The following is a 15,828-nucleotide window of genomic DNA, read 5'->3' as shown; positions in this document are numbered from 1 at the left end:
GACCCTGGAGCTCATAACCAGTCATAAGTGTCCATTTTTGAAATTTGAGGTTTATACTTCATACGAAAAAAGTCTAAATATGCTTTCCGTTGGTGTGTGGTTTGTTGATATAGTACAATATTTTGCAGAGATGCATTAAAAATATTGGAATCTGAGGATTTTGAAAAGTTCTAAGCTTTGTGTTTAAGTTTTAAGTTTTACTATACTTATGGTAGAACATTTACATAACTTCTTCACTGAAGTCTGGAGTTGATATTTACTTAATATTCTAATGAGTTTCACCATAAGATAAAAGCGATAGTTTGACTTATACATTGTATTTATTTTTATTTTTTGGCATTTTCCACAATTATACACGTGCAACATTGGACTGGTTTTGTGGCGTCATAAATGGTTCTACAGAATACCAGTGTGAATACATTTTTGGAATATTTATTATTAAAAGTAAATAGATCACCATATTCATTTTTGTTGTAAGTTAGTGATTTGTACAATGTTTTGTGGTATAGTAACCTGTAAAAGTCAATTTATGACTATATGAAATGCTATATGCTGAAAACTGAGCCAATCAACCAACGCTTGGCAATGCATGACTGTCACGCTTGCTCAAGCTGAAGGTCAATGTTTATAACTCCTGCTGTTCAAAGGTCAGTAAATACACCTACAGTTGTAAACTTTCTTCGCCCTGGCGACTTTTATTTCTCCTTTCACACCTTTACTCAGTAACCCTCAACAATAATGTTGAGTAAATATGTAACATTTATTTCCTTATCAAACACATTCTCACTCCCCTCTTGTCACATTTTGACACTCGATTTAGGACTTCTTTTCATTGCTTTGTGACACTCTGGACACCCTTTCAGCAACATTATATTATGATTCCAATGCTTTTGATCATTTGCATTATGTGTCCAGTTAAATGGTTCACATTAATATAAATCATCTTACAAACATGCATACTTTCAGAAATAGTTGAAGCACCTAACCCAAAACCTACCCCCTTCTGAACAACATAAATAAGCATCAGTCAAATAAAAGTAGAGTCAGGTGTATTTATTGCAAAAGCAACCATATAAAAGCAGTACAAACAGGTTGTGTTAAAGTCCTGTGAAGACATACAATGACTTTATGTGAAGACCAAAGTAATTTATGAGGTTTTAATTGCTGAAAACATCCGCTTCCACTTGATGATGACCTCCGGTTGAAAAAAAAAATGCTCCAATATGTTAGCATGACTCAAGTGGTCACAAGACACAGACTCAAGCCAATAGCATTCACCTGAATTCCTTCCAGAAACAACTTGCACTGCCTTTGAAGACTTGGAATATTCTTATATTGTGATTAAACTGTGACAGTAATTGTATCTGCCTGCAATATCCTGTTTTTTAATTTGGCAAATGGTTGGGTTTTGTGCTAGGAGCTGATTTAAATGCAATGTAGAAATATACAGTATTACATCTAACTTTTACAGTATTACTGGCAAAGTTTACAATCGCACTGTAAATTAACTAACAACTGTGCTGTAGTTACTTTACAGTGTACATTTGACCTGCTTACTTTACAAGATCTCATACTCCAACAATATCAGAAATGTCATCCAGGACGTAGGATCAAGTGTCTTGTTCAATTCTATACCAAAGAGGTATAGTGTTGGGGTGCCGTCCAATGGAATTTGCAAAGCCATAGGGGTGAATCTTAATAATGATATAGATAGATAGATAGATAGATAGATAGATAGATAGATAGATAGATAGATAGATAGATAGATAGATAGATAGATAGATAGATAGATAGATAGATAGATAGATAGATAGATAGATAGATAGATAGATAGATCATCATATTAGTTAATCTATGAGAGATGGTGGTCGCCATATTAGTCTGAGAAATAAGAGCTGCTGGATTTACAACATGCTATTTCTTCAACTTCACCAAAAATACATGCAAATAAGTGTCTGTTAATCTGCAAGTAGAATAAAGTAAACAGTCTAACACACTAAACACAATTTAACAAAATAAGTAGGTCTTTTTTCTCTCCAATAAGGCCAAAAATACCACCCAACATGTCATTTAGTAAGAACTATAAAATTGCAGATGCATTTGACATCAGCATATCATCGCTAAAAGTTTGTCATTTAAAACAACGATAAAATGATGCTGTAGGGGTAGGCTGAGCGCCAAAGAGTGACGAGAAGGCATCCTGACTGACTCAATTCGTATCCCATCAGTACTGTAAGACGCAACTACTGGCAATTAGCAAAAGATGAGAGCGAGACCGTGCTATCAACAACAGTCGAACAGGTCTTTGTGCTAGTCATTATCCAGGGCATGTATTATTCAAAGCATGCCAGATCCATCAACAAGCCTCCACTTGAGACAATGTGGGTGTGGAAAAAAAAGGAAGCAGGAATCCAGAGGTGGCTTCATCTCTTGGGTGAAATGTGAAAGGTCGTGGGCGATTGCGGTTCTCCCAGGGATGAGTCTATCTTGTATCTTGACCCCCCCCTTGCAATCTCGATGTCAAAAACGTCGCTTTGCTTCAATCTCCCCGCAGTCGCAGGCTATCCTAACCCTCTGCAGATCCACATGCAGACTTCAAACACACACTCGCATCAATTCCCTCTTATCCAGCCTGTCAAGTGCACTCAACGTTAAGGGTAAATTAATAAATAAGCCCCCCACCCTGTTTACCCACTCACTCTTTTAGCGTGTAAATAAACATGTCTTAATCTTCTCGCTAATGAGCATTAGAGGAGGCCCGGGGTAGATTTGCTGGAGGTTTCTTGCCCACAGAGCAGGAAAGGTTTGACAGAATGAAGCACGGAAACAAATACGTCTGCAATGCACTATGCTCTCCTAGGTTGTCTTATTATACATCTGCTTCCAGCTTTCCGGACGTTTCTTAAAGTTCTGTGCATGTTTTTCCTACTCACCTTTTCCCTCGGTCGGTCCCTTTGTATGTTTGCTCCCTCAGATTAGCATTTTGTCAACTGTTCTAAAATGAAAACAGACAGTAAGACTATGACCCAACTGAGGTTTCGGTGTCTGATCACAAGTGGCCAGCAGAAACACAAAGTTGTTAACTTGTCTCTTGTGAACATTTGCGCTTGGATTTTGTCAAGACGCTTCATCTTATTTCACTCAGTGTGACACACGAGTACCATGAAATGAATAAATGCATGATGCGATCACATGTGTGTGAAATAAAGTGAATGAAAAGGATTTCAGGCACTGAAATAAAAGATTTTTTGCTGCTTGTTCAAACAACTTATTTAAAATGAGCTGAAACAACACAATTCTTGAGGTTTTTTGGGACAATGTAATTGTTTTATGTTTAATCTACTTAAATTTGTAAAACGGTAACTTAATCAGTTTGTGTGGGGACAATGCTCAATTGGGTTTAAGTCAGGGCTCTGGCTGGGCCATTCACAAACAGTCACAGAGACCCTGTTTACACTAATACATTTTTACTTTAGTATGCATCATTTTTGCTACGGTTAAACCTTCCATCCACACTACCGCAGAGTTTTTGAGCGCTGAAAACTGAGCTTTTTGGAAATGCTGAAGAAGCCGTTTTCAATTTAAAAGGCTGCCGCTCCATCTCAGTGTGGATGGGATAAAACAGAGACATCTGAAAACAGAGGCGTGACTGCAGACATTCGCCTATCTGATTGGGGCTTTCTCTCAATATTAAGTAGCCAACACAAAGTTCAGTCTTGCATCCTTTCCTTGTAGGTTCAGACTTTGCAAGTTTGATATGAAAAACAAACTCAAAAGTGTGTGCCTATTTTACTTTCTTTAAAAAATACTTTCTTTAAAAGTGACTTATATTGTCAGTTTTTTTTAAATACATAATTGTTACTTACAAAGTATAACAGGCCTTTTGTGGATGTGAAATGGTCCTTACATGACTGCATCTGTACTCTATAATGCGCATTTGTCCAATCATATAGAGTGTTTTCACGAGCATCAAATGGCCATATTGAATAGCACAACGTAAACAAAGCTTGCATAGTTTGCCTATTATTGCTGCTGAAATTGATTAACCATCATCATGTTTTGGGCTTTACCAATTAGTTGCACCAAAAAACTTACTTCGAGTACTATTAAAAGTTATAACAAACCAAGCAGAAGCTAGAGAAAGGAAAAAAAAAAAAGTTTAAGGAACAAAAAGGTTGTGGGTGGCCAAACTGAAGCAGAATTTTCATGGCCAGAATCTTACATTCATCTTCGTTTGCATAATTTTCAATCAAGTAAGTGAAGTATTAGGGTATTAATATCCTAATTAATACTGCTCATACATATTTTTTACCACCTGTTTCATTTCAGTTTGTCGAAATGTTGCACCCTTTCCTGCTTATTAAGTCCTTCTCTAAGATTTAGCAGCTTCCACAATTCCCCCATGGTTTAGGCAGCATAAATAGGCAGAACAATGTATTCTTACATTAACCATGCTATCCATGCTGTTGTTTACATCCGAGTATCGACCAAATCTCTACATAACTGCAAACTTTATATTGACCTTATTCTTTCACATACAAGCCAGTGCAACCATTGGAACCTTATTGGTTCAAGAGTTAGTCTCATTCGCTTCCATTGATTTTTAGCTATAAAAAGGAGCTTGTTATACACTCAAAACAATATTTTGCAGCTTGTTGAAACTAAAAACTTTAAAATGAGCTGAAACAAAGCGATTCATGAGTTTTTTTTGACACAGATTAATTGTTTTATGTTCCATTAGCTTAAAATTTAAAAAACCATTGCGTTAACTTAATTTGCATTGGGAAGACGTAAAGAGATTGTGTGGAACCCCACATTTTTTTCAGTGTAGAGTATCGCACATGCTTAGTCATTTTGAAAAAGCTTAAAACCTGTAGACATCAACTTCCATAGCATTTGTTTTTATTACTATGGAAGTCAATGGTTACTGGTTTTCAGATTTTCTAAATATCTTGTTTTGTGTTCAAGAGAAAAGGGAAACTCGTAACGGTTTGAAAACACGCTTTGAGGGAGAGTAAATAATATGTAAATTTTCATTTTTTGGTGAACTGTCCCTTTAATTCACAACAAAAGTTGCTTGAGGTGGCTGGAGTTGAGTGAAAAAGCCTTAATATGAATAATAGGAACTCATTTGCTGAATAAACTCTGACATAGCAAACTTTACAGCCACGTGACGAATCAGGTAACTCCATTATACTAGCCTTACCTGCTGGAGATTACTAGGTTTCCTTAGTCACTCTATCATCTTGATGGGAATGACTAACCTAATTTTCTAATTTAATTTGGCATTTAATCTTTTATTTTTATTTTTTGCAAAATTTAAAAAGATTCACTTCACAATCCAACTTTTTTAGACTTTCAAACAGCTGACATCCAAGGCACAGGATGTCAACATGACGTCAAATTAACATTATACCCCAACATCATGGGACGTCGTGTTGACATTGTGTTAAACCCAACGTCAGGTCAAAGTCAACGTTCAATGTTGGACAAATGTTGCATTTTGGTTACTTTTCAATGCAACCTAAAAACAACAAATGATCTAATGATGGTACAGCTTGACGTTTAGTGGAGGTTACCAATATGATGTCTATCAGATGTTGGATTTTGGTTGCCATACCTGATGAATAAATGCCAGTATTTGATGTCAATATGACGTTGGTTTAAGATGTTGGCTCAACTTTGGAGTTTGGATGCTTTCCAACACAACCTCAAATCAACAAAATATCAATGTCATTTTAGGTCTTTAATGGATGTCAACATAACATCCCTAGACCCTGGTGACCTAAATCTTACCTAATATTAACTGCTGGGATGTTGTTTGAGTGCCCCTAAATCAATTAAGAGTTTGTTTTAGGAGTTGTTTTGTGTATGTTTGCTCTTCTCCTTTGCTCAGTCCTCCACATTTCGGTGGATGGAGTTGGGGGATGGAGGATCTCCCCTCCCCCGCGCCCATCAGCACGTGTTTTCTTTGGGTCTGGCAGATAATCAGCTTCAGGTGGGGCTGAAGCTCCCGGGTCCCCTGAGGTGCTGCTGGGTGTCCCTTCACCTCCAGCTCATTACCTTGACAAACAGGGCCGGTCCTGCTAATCAGTGCACCGCTGAGAGCACACAACACTCCACGTTCTCTATAGATCCGCCCGCAGCGGCTGTGTGCTCGCATCAGCAGGTTATTACTTAACACAGAGAGCGCATCGACGGAAAAACACGCGGCGTGGAGCGGCGACAGACAGTGTTTTGACGTGAAGTCAAGGATGTATGTAACCTCTTGTTGCAGCTGATAAAAAAAACGTTAAGTCGTATTACGCTTTGAATTTCTTTTCAGGTGTTTTTAGCTAGTACACTCAAAACATTACTTTTGCTTCTTGTACCTATTTAAGATGTGTTGAGTCAACACTATTTTTTTGGGGTTGGGGGGTGGGGGGGGTTGTGCAGCACGTTAATTGTTTTATGTTTAATCTACTCAAATTTGTAAAAACAATTAAGTTAACTTAATATATTTGTGTTCAGCATGAAGGAATACAGTTTGTGATAGTTTAATCATTCATTCATTCATTTTCTTTTTGGCTTAGCCCCTTTATTAATCTAGGGTCACCACAGCGGAATGAATCGCCAACATTATCCAGCTTATGTTTTATGCAGTGGATGCCCTTCCAGGTGCAACATTTGCCACATTTTTTTTTTAACCACACATCATATTTTTTTTCAGTCACCGTGTCGCCCCTCAACCTAATTTATTTTTTAAATTCACCCTATAAGTAAAAGCTCAAATTTGTTTAAATTCACCCTATATTAATTAGGTTAAACTTAATTTGATTAAATTGACTAAATAAATGCTAAAGTCTGTTTAACTTATTGTATTTTAATTACATTACAACATCGATGCTGTAAAAGGAACCGTATAAAATGGAAAAAAGTCACATTAACCGTTCACCAAAAGTTTACCTGTATGGGAAGAAACACTAGCTTGACATATATCCTATTGCTTGTAACCACCTTACCCAAAAAATTACTTTTGCTGCTTGTTCAAACTACTTATTTAATATAAATCGAACCAATAAAAATTTGTACATGTTTTTTGGGACAACTTATCATTAACTTGTCATTTATAATCAATCCACCTAAATTTGATTAAGTTACCTTAATAGATTTGTGTGGGGACAACATTAATTGTGTAAAACCCTGATTTTTTAACAGTTTAATAACATTAACTTTTGTTTCATGGTAATTTTACCTAACACTTATATATTACGTTTATATTATCTGTCTGTTATTTTAGGTTCATTTTCTTTCACTGAAAATATCCCAATGCTTTCTGGGAATAAATTTCGCTTGTGGCATTTCTAGTAGCATTTCTTGTGCAAAATAATCCAGAATTTGCCCTCAGCAAAGTTTAATGTTGCTAAAGAAGAAATTGTGAGGTTTTTTTTAAATATATACTTTAAAAAAAGATTGCAAAAATATGAAGTAAATGTTTTCAGAGCATGCTGTAAGCATGTTGCCATGCTAGTCGTGTGGGATACTTTAATACCATTGACTTTTACTTTATAATATTACCTGATGTTTATATTTTTTATCTATATTATCGGTTTCCATTTGTCTGTCATTTTAGATTTATTTTCTTTCACTAAAATGTCCTAAATGCATTATGGGACGAAATTTAGTAGTATTCCTTGTGCTAAATTGTCCAGAATTTGCCCACAGCAAAGTTTAATGTTCCTAAACACTGCTAAAGGAGAAACTGTGTGTTCACCAGGGCTCTGACTGACAGATACAGACAGCTAAATTGTTTCAACAGCGTCTCCTCTTGACCTTAGGTAAAAATCAGGTAAAAAAATAACAACAAGCAGCCCTGAAGAAGAGTTTTCACATGCTCTCTGTCACTCAATAACTGCAGCGCCAGCCATAAATCTGAGCTCACAGTGAATCATTACCTGTCCACATTAATGGCTGACTCTCTGCCGAATATCTAACTCTCTCTTTTTACAACCCAGACAGAATTTCAGGAGTGTGGTAAAGTTGGCAAATTCACATTCTGCACTGTTAGTCTGGCTTGAAAGCCTTAATGAAATGTAAACAGCAATGATAAGATTCCTGCAGATGTCGTCACACTGTGTGTTTACTCCATACATACTATGCTAATGGATTACACACACAGAGACAGTGTTTCATTAACATGCTCAATGTCATTAGGATTACTATATTGAGAGCTAATTAGGAGAGACAAGATTACACAAGCTGTTGCCTTAAATTGAAAACTGGAATATCAAGTATATTGGACAGTTCAAAGGAAAGTTCAATTTACATTATGATTACCTTTGTATAATAATAATAATAATAATAATAATAATAATAGACAAATCTAACATTACATCATTAATGTTTATTTATTTATTTATTGGACAAAAACAATTATTATTTAATACTAATAAAAAGAACAATGCTTTATGAACAACAACAAAAAACTATAAATTAATATGATGATAATTATTTTATTTTATTTAACATTGAAAGGAATGCTGCTGGTTTAAAACATATTAAGATCACTTTTGTTTATAATAATAATAATAATAATAACAAACATAATAAATAAAAAATAGGCATTTTCTTAAATCCAAAATTATGTTATTAATATTTATTTATTTATTGGACAAAAACGTAAGGGATAATTTTTAAAGATTTTATTATTAAATAATAAGAAGAGTAATGCTTTATAAACAAGCAAACAAACAATAAATAAATTATTAAAAAATTATTTAATTTAACAGTGAAATAAATGCTGCAAAATTAATTAAAATAAAGATCACCGTTGTATATAATAATAATAATAATAATAATAATAATAATAATAATAATAAAATTAACAAAATAGACATTTCAATAGATGCAAAATTACATCATTAAAAACGAACAAAAAAAAGCGAAGGGACTTTTATTTTAATGATTTTTAAGGATTTTATAATTGAGTAATAATGATAAGAAAAATGCTATATAAACAACCAAGCAAGCAAACAAACAATAAATTAATTATTTTATTATTTTATTTAGACAAAATACCAATTTTAATTAGTTATGATAACTATAATAACTTAACATACTTATTAATGTTAAAAAAATTCATTGACTTCCGTAGGAAAATGTCTTTTTTTGTGAACTGTCTTTTTGATACAATTCATTTGTGCTTAGTCTGTGATTTAGATATTTAATGTTTATTTAAAAAAAAAAACATATTATAAATATATAGCCAGTAACACTGTCAGATTTAGTAAATATAATCTAAAAACCATTTAATAAACATACAGCATAAAACAAAAAACTACATAAAACAAAACACAGATGTCACAAATAATAATGCATTGGATTTAATAAAGAATTGTAAGGTAACTGGTTGCAAACAATTAATATGGGCTGAATTTAAACAAACCAATGAAGGTGAACACAATTCCTTCATGTTGTCCCAACATAAATTCATGAATTTAACTTAATAGTTTTTTTTTAACAAGTTTAAGTGGATTGTACAGAAAATACTGAAATTGTCCCCCCAAAAAACACACAAGAATTTTAAATAAGTAGTTTGAACCTGCAGCAAATGTCATTTCTTTGAGTGAGTGCAGACATTTAACTCTCATCTAAAGCTTCATAATCCACATAAAAACAAGCACACAAAAGAATCCTCGGGCCTTCTCTGACACACGAGCGCAGGCGTGTTATTCTGGCCGGCCACCATTTCAGCGCCGCTTTCTAAAGACTCATTCAATGGCGATTTGAAAATTAACTTTCCAACAGATGCACTAATTCCATTTGTACTCTGGAATGCCCGGGCACCATGTAACCCAAGCCTGGCCGGAGCTGGGAATGAGCCGTGGGTAAAAGGTTACGCTCCAACTGCTGGAGACCAGAGTCTGCTCTATCTGCCTGTTAATCAATACGGCCGGGGGGAATAATGGACATAATCAGCCAAAGTGATTCTACTTTTCATCTGCCCGCATTCGCCACAAGCCTCAGAGGGGCACACCTGTTCACAAATCCCTAAAGAAAGAAAGTCAAATAATTATTCAGATATCAGAGAGGAAAAACAAACCAGCGCGACAAGTTTTCATTTGCCTTGCGTCTTATTGTGTCAGTGCATGTTTGTGATGGAAATCATGTTGTTGTTGAACTTTTTCTTCCACCTTGTAATGCTTTGTGCAAATTATGAGTGAGGCTTTTGTTCAATTGTTAATATTTTATGCATATTTTTTTAATTATCACATTAAAAAATTTTGAATGGACCAACTATTAGTTGAGTAAATAAAAACTAAAACTGCTCACAATGACATCGGCTTCAGGATTTAGTTACTATGAAGGAAAAAAATGCGATGAAGTGTTTATTTAGCTTGCACAAACATTTATTATTATTATTATTATTATTATTATTATTATTATTATTATTATTATTATTATTATTAATATTATTATTATTAATAATAATAATAATAATAATGTTCATTTTCTGCTCAAGTTTCCCAGGAATGAATCAGTGCGACAGCTTTTCATTTATGTTGTGTACTATTATGTCATTGCATGTTTCAAATCATGTTGTTGTTGCAGCTTTATGCAACCTTTTCTGGTATACCGTGATCCTTTGTGCTAATTATAAGAATACCTTTAGTTAAATTGTAAATATTTTTATGCACATTTATAAATATCTCATTAAAATAGGGATAATGCTGAATGGACCACAGTTATTTTAGTAAATAAAAACTAGAACTGCTCACAACGGCATCTGTTTCAGGATTTAGTTACTATGGAGGGGAAAATGAGATGAAGTTGTTTCTCAGCCTGCACAAACAATATTTCTTCTATAATGTTTTGAATTCTGCTCAAATTTCCAGGAAGTGGTGATATTTATTCTGCTGAAATAATAAAAATAAAAAAGAGAGAGGAAAAACAAATCAGTGCGACAGCTTTAGGTTTGCGTCCTATTATGTCATTGCATGTTTGTGACTGAAATCAATCGAATTAGGACAGTAGGTTTTGTTAAATTGGAAATATTTGTATGCATATTTTTGATTATCACATTAAAAAATAAAAATAAATAATATGTTTAATGGACCAATGTTAGGCCAGCACTCACACTACATTTTACCTTCTGAGCCGGAGCATGCTTCCGTCATCGATGATGCGACTAGGCATGGGACGAGAACGGTTATCAAGGTATACCGCGGTTTGGAATAGTCAAAGTTTTCAAACCGCCAAAATTTTCTGTAATAGCGTTCCTAGGGTATGTGTAAGATGTTTTATTTACTTTTTTTTTGGACAACAGTATCTTCAGCTGAAAAAATATCCTAAGATTCTGTTTTAAATTGTAAAGAAATCTATGTTTTGAAGACAGCAGAAGACAATGATTCATTTGAATTCTTTAGCCTGACTTGTTTACTTCTTCAAAATATTATAAATCATTTAAAAAATAAAATATATTGTGCTCAAAGGGCAAAAAAAGTTTTTTTTTTACCTAGACATTTAAAAAGAGCTTATTTTAGAGCAGTAATCATAATACCGTTATACCATAAAACAGTGATATTTTTATCCAAGGTTATCACACCATCAGAGTCTTATAGCAGCCCATACCTAAATGTGACTTCAGTTTAACAGGATAAGAAGTGCTCTCGCTCATCACAATGGACATTGCTTTTGTTATAGTTTAGTTTTGTATTATTTTTGTCGATTGGGATGCAGTGACACGCAGTGAAATATTTTGTTGAACTGATCCACTACTTTTGCATTCATAAATTATCATAAATGTCCTCTTGCTACATGTGTTAGGAGTTTGCTGAAGGTGCAGCAGACGTGCAGGCAGGGGTTTGTGTCTTTAACAGTCTATGACAGTTCTCATTCATTGAAAAGCATGATTGATTAATAAATCCGTATGAAATAGTCTCTTTAAACTGACGTCACGTCTTCAGTTTCGGCTCAGGTGCGCTTTGCAATCACACTACAAGCATGTTGCGCCAAAGCCCAACCGAATTTGAAGCACTCACACTTGTCAAACGAACAAAAAAGCTTTTTTTAAGCGATGTAAATACAGTTTTGCAGAAACAATTTGGGAATATTTCTAATGGCCGCCAGTGACTGAGGCATTAGAAGAGTAAAGTTTTAGGATGCACAAGTAAACAATGTCTTCCTCTGTAGACACTTTATACACAAATAACATTATTCCTGTTTTGAATATGCCACTATGCTGACACAGGCATTTGTAGCTCCACCCTCTTCTGAAAAAAGCACAATCTCATTTGAATTTAAAGCGACAGACACCAAAACGGCACATCAAGACTAAACAGGTCAGTTTCAAAGATTTATACACTCGAAAAAACATTAATTATTTAAAAATATTTGGTGTTTTGTTGGGTTATTTTATCCTTTATTGGGTTTTTCATTAATAACTCAACCAGTTGAGTTAAATATTTGGTGCTTTGTTGGGATATTTGTAACCTTTATTGGGTTAGTTATTTAATAACTCAACCAATTGCGTTAAAAATGTAGAATTTCAGTCAACTGATTTAACTGACACAGAACAGCTTTATTAACATGCGTACGTAATGTTGTTTATGCATTATAACGTTTATTTAAGCTTGTGTTTTTTATATACGTTTCACCAACACTCTTAATTTTTATGATACAAATATACGCTTCATATCTGATCTATATTTAACAGATAAAAACGCTATCTCTACCTCCCGTGTTCATGTCTACAGTTCTTTTTGAAGGAAATGATACACGTATTTGAGATATTTGGCCGTCATTCTCACCTTTAGGATCCACCAGAGACATCAACGCAGTGTTGCGTCACGTCTTGGTTAAGGTATTTTAATTAAAACACTGTCCTTTCACTAAGAAACAATATTGTAACATCTAAATACTAATATAGACACACAAACATCTTATTGAGAAAGTTGCTGGTTTCCCAAGAAGTGGAGAATCGGAGCATTATATTATTATTGGTTATTATTTGTTGCTACAGGGCGCTGACTTGATCGCAACATTTCTTACAAAATGATTTGTGTGATATTTTGAACTTCAGAAACACTCTAGGCACATCAGAGACTTATTTCACATCTTGTAAAAAAGTGGCATAATAGATCCTTTTTAAAAGCATGTACATTATTCATGCGTAGAAAAGAAGGTGGATCCATATTAAACTGAGTTAAATGTAATTACTCGTGATGGACGTGTGGGTCTGAACAATAGTTCAAAGAGATCCTTTTTTAAAAAAAGCCATTGAACATGGATGTATCTGAGACGGGCGCTTTAATCATTTGTTTAGCGCTCTTTAATTTTACTGTTACTCTGCGTTTCTTTCCTTTAAGACGGCCTGTGGTAATGAGTTTGGGGGAAGGGGTTGCTTGTCCACCGCCACTGTTTAACAAACTGCTTTACTTGTTCTTGAGTTTGCAGTAATTACATCCTCTGCAGGAGCTCGGCACATCCACACCTCCATTAAAACATCAACTCCGGGCTCTGCCAGCGGGACGACCCCCCGCCAGGCCCTATCATTCACAAATTAACCCCAATGCATTAGGGGGCCCAATGAGACGGACTCTCGCTGTAGTTTATACGTGTGTCTGTGCAGAGTTTCTTAAAATAATAGGCTGGGATAATGAGGCACGGATAGTTTCTGATAAAGTTGTGGTTGAACACAAAGCTGCAAACTCGGAAAAAAAAAAGAGAGGAAAAAGTGAAAATATGAATATGGGTTGTTAACAAGCAGGGTGGCATACAAGTAAAGCATGTTTAACTAATTTAAACTACATTATTTAAAGTTACTTATAAATAACTTATAAGCTATACATAGCTTTAAGATATTATAAAATGTGCAATTTTGCAAAAGTACTATATGAAATGAATCGATGGATGAATGATTGTATACATAAAAATAATATTACAGCCTAAATAATATATTTTTAAAAATAAAAACAGCAACACACTACTACTACTATACTAATAAAAAAATAATGAAAAATGTAAAATATAAATATGGTTGGAAGACAGGTTTATTGTTAAGTACAATGCAATAGATTTTAAATGTGCAATGTGTTTATAATAATAATAATAATAATAATAATAATAACAATATTTTAAATTTTAATACTAATAATGATTTTAATAACAATAATAATGATAATAATAATAATAATAATAATTAATATTCATTAATTTTCTTCTCGGCATAGTCCCTTTATTAATCAGGGGTCGCTACATAATAATTATAATAATAATGAAAAATGTGAAAATATTTAGATGGCATGAAGACAAGTTTGTTTTTATGTGAAATGCAAAAATAAATAAATAAATAAATAAATAAATAATTAAATAAACCCAAAATAAATCTACAAACAAAACAACTTTAGCTTTCATGCTAATATAGAATATATGAGCTATAGTTTTTCTTTCAATTTTACTGTATTTTTAAACATGATCAGAGGATGGAAAGCTGTCATAGTGGATCAAACAAAGGGCAAGGTTATGAAAAATGTTTAGTGTTTTTGAATTATTATATTATATTATATTATATTATATTATATTATATTATATTATATTATATTATATTATATTATATTATTATATTAGTAATATTTTGAATTACTAACATTTATATAAATAACAAATATTTAATTCTGAATAACCTGCAATAATTAATCATTCTCAATAATCGGAGAATCAAAAATTTGATTAGCATTTTGACTCTGTAACATCTCAATCAGCTTCGCCTTTTCACCTTTGCTTTAAAAAAATCAGGGGAAAACAGAAGTATGTTCTTCATAATTAAAACGTGCCAACTTCAAAATCAGTTTATATGTTCACTGAATAATAATAGATAATAATAATAGCAATATTAATAATAATAACAATATTAATAATAATACTTATAATAATACTTATGATGATGATTATGATAATAATTAATACTTAATAATAATAATAATAATAAATGTGAAATATATAGATGGCATGAAAACAGGTTTGTTTTTAAGTGCAATGCAATACATTTAAAATGTGCAATGTATATATGTGTCTATAATAATAATACTGATAATAACAACAACAACAACAACAATATTAATAATATTAGAGCAATACTACTACTACTACTTCTACTAATAATAATATTAATAATAATACTTAGATTAATAATAACAGTAGTACTGTTGCAAACACATTTTAGGATAAAATAAGTAAAAACAAAGTATTTTATTCATACATTTCAACAATTAGAATGTTTAAAGACACTGGTTGAGATATAACAGACTTTGAATAATATAGATGTGCATTAAAAATCGCTTTGTCTCATATCAGTTTAAGTTAAATTAAAAGAAGAAATTACATAATTATCTTTATATTATTACCTGTATGTAATTAAATGGAAAATGCAAGAGTAAAAACATATATAGACTCTAATAATAGTTTGAGATCTTTCAGAAATATTTTTTGCAACCAGTTTCACCTCAATAAAGCACATATAAAAAGCTATCAAACAAAGAAATCAAACAACATAAAACCACACATTAGCACTTAAATATGAATGGTAATTTTCTTTAGTGATTCGTCTAGAATAGATCATGTGTTTTTGGTGTGATCTGCTAGCTTCAGGCATAAACGTGTATCTTTGATCTAATTTGTTTTCCCCCTCAGAAACAGCATTCTGCAACTGTATACCTTCAGCAAAAGTGATTGACAGGACTCCGTGGCCCGCCCCCGCAGCCTCTCGATTGGCCAGTTGCTCGTAGTGGGCGTGTCCGCACGACTGTCTTTTATACTCAGTGCGTCCTACTCTACAGCACTGATTTGTAT

At 33.2% G+C, this 15,828-nt stretch overlaps 1 long non-coding RNA gene across 1 annotated transcript; it reads right to left on the bottom strand.

Annotated features, from left to right (window-relative positions):
* Window positions 1-1,039: 1,039 nt before the first annotated feature.
* On the bottom strand, window positions 1,040-6,000 carry LOC141380810 (uncharacterized). The gene is made up of 3 exons (XR_012399669.1): window positions 5,797-6,000; window positions 5,621-5,710; window positions 1,040-2,995 (listed from the first exon to the last, which is right to left on the bottom strand). It is a non-coding gene; the product is annotated as an uncharacterized lncRNA (long non-coding RNA).
* Window positions 6,001-15,828: the final 9,828 nt, after the last annotated feature.

Source organism: Danio rerio, chromosome 24 (assembly GCF_049306965.1).
Source record: "Danio rerio strain Tuebingen ecotype United States chromosome 24, GRCz12tu, whole genome shotgun sequence".
In the NCBI taxonomy this organism is placed as follows: domain Eukaryota; kingdom Metazoa; phylum Chordata; class Actinopteri; order Cypriniformes; family Danionidae; genus Danio; species Danio rerio.
The sequence above is the reverse complement of the archived record's forward strand: the minus strand, read 5'-3'. Positions and strand labels throughout refer to the sequence as shown.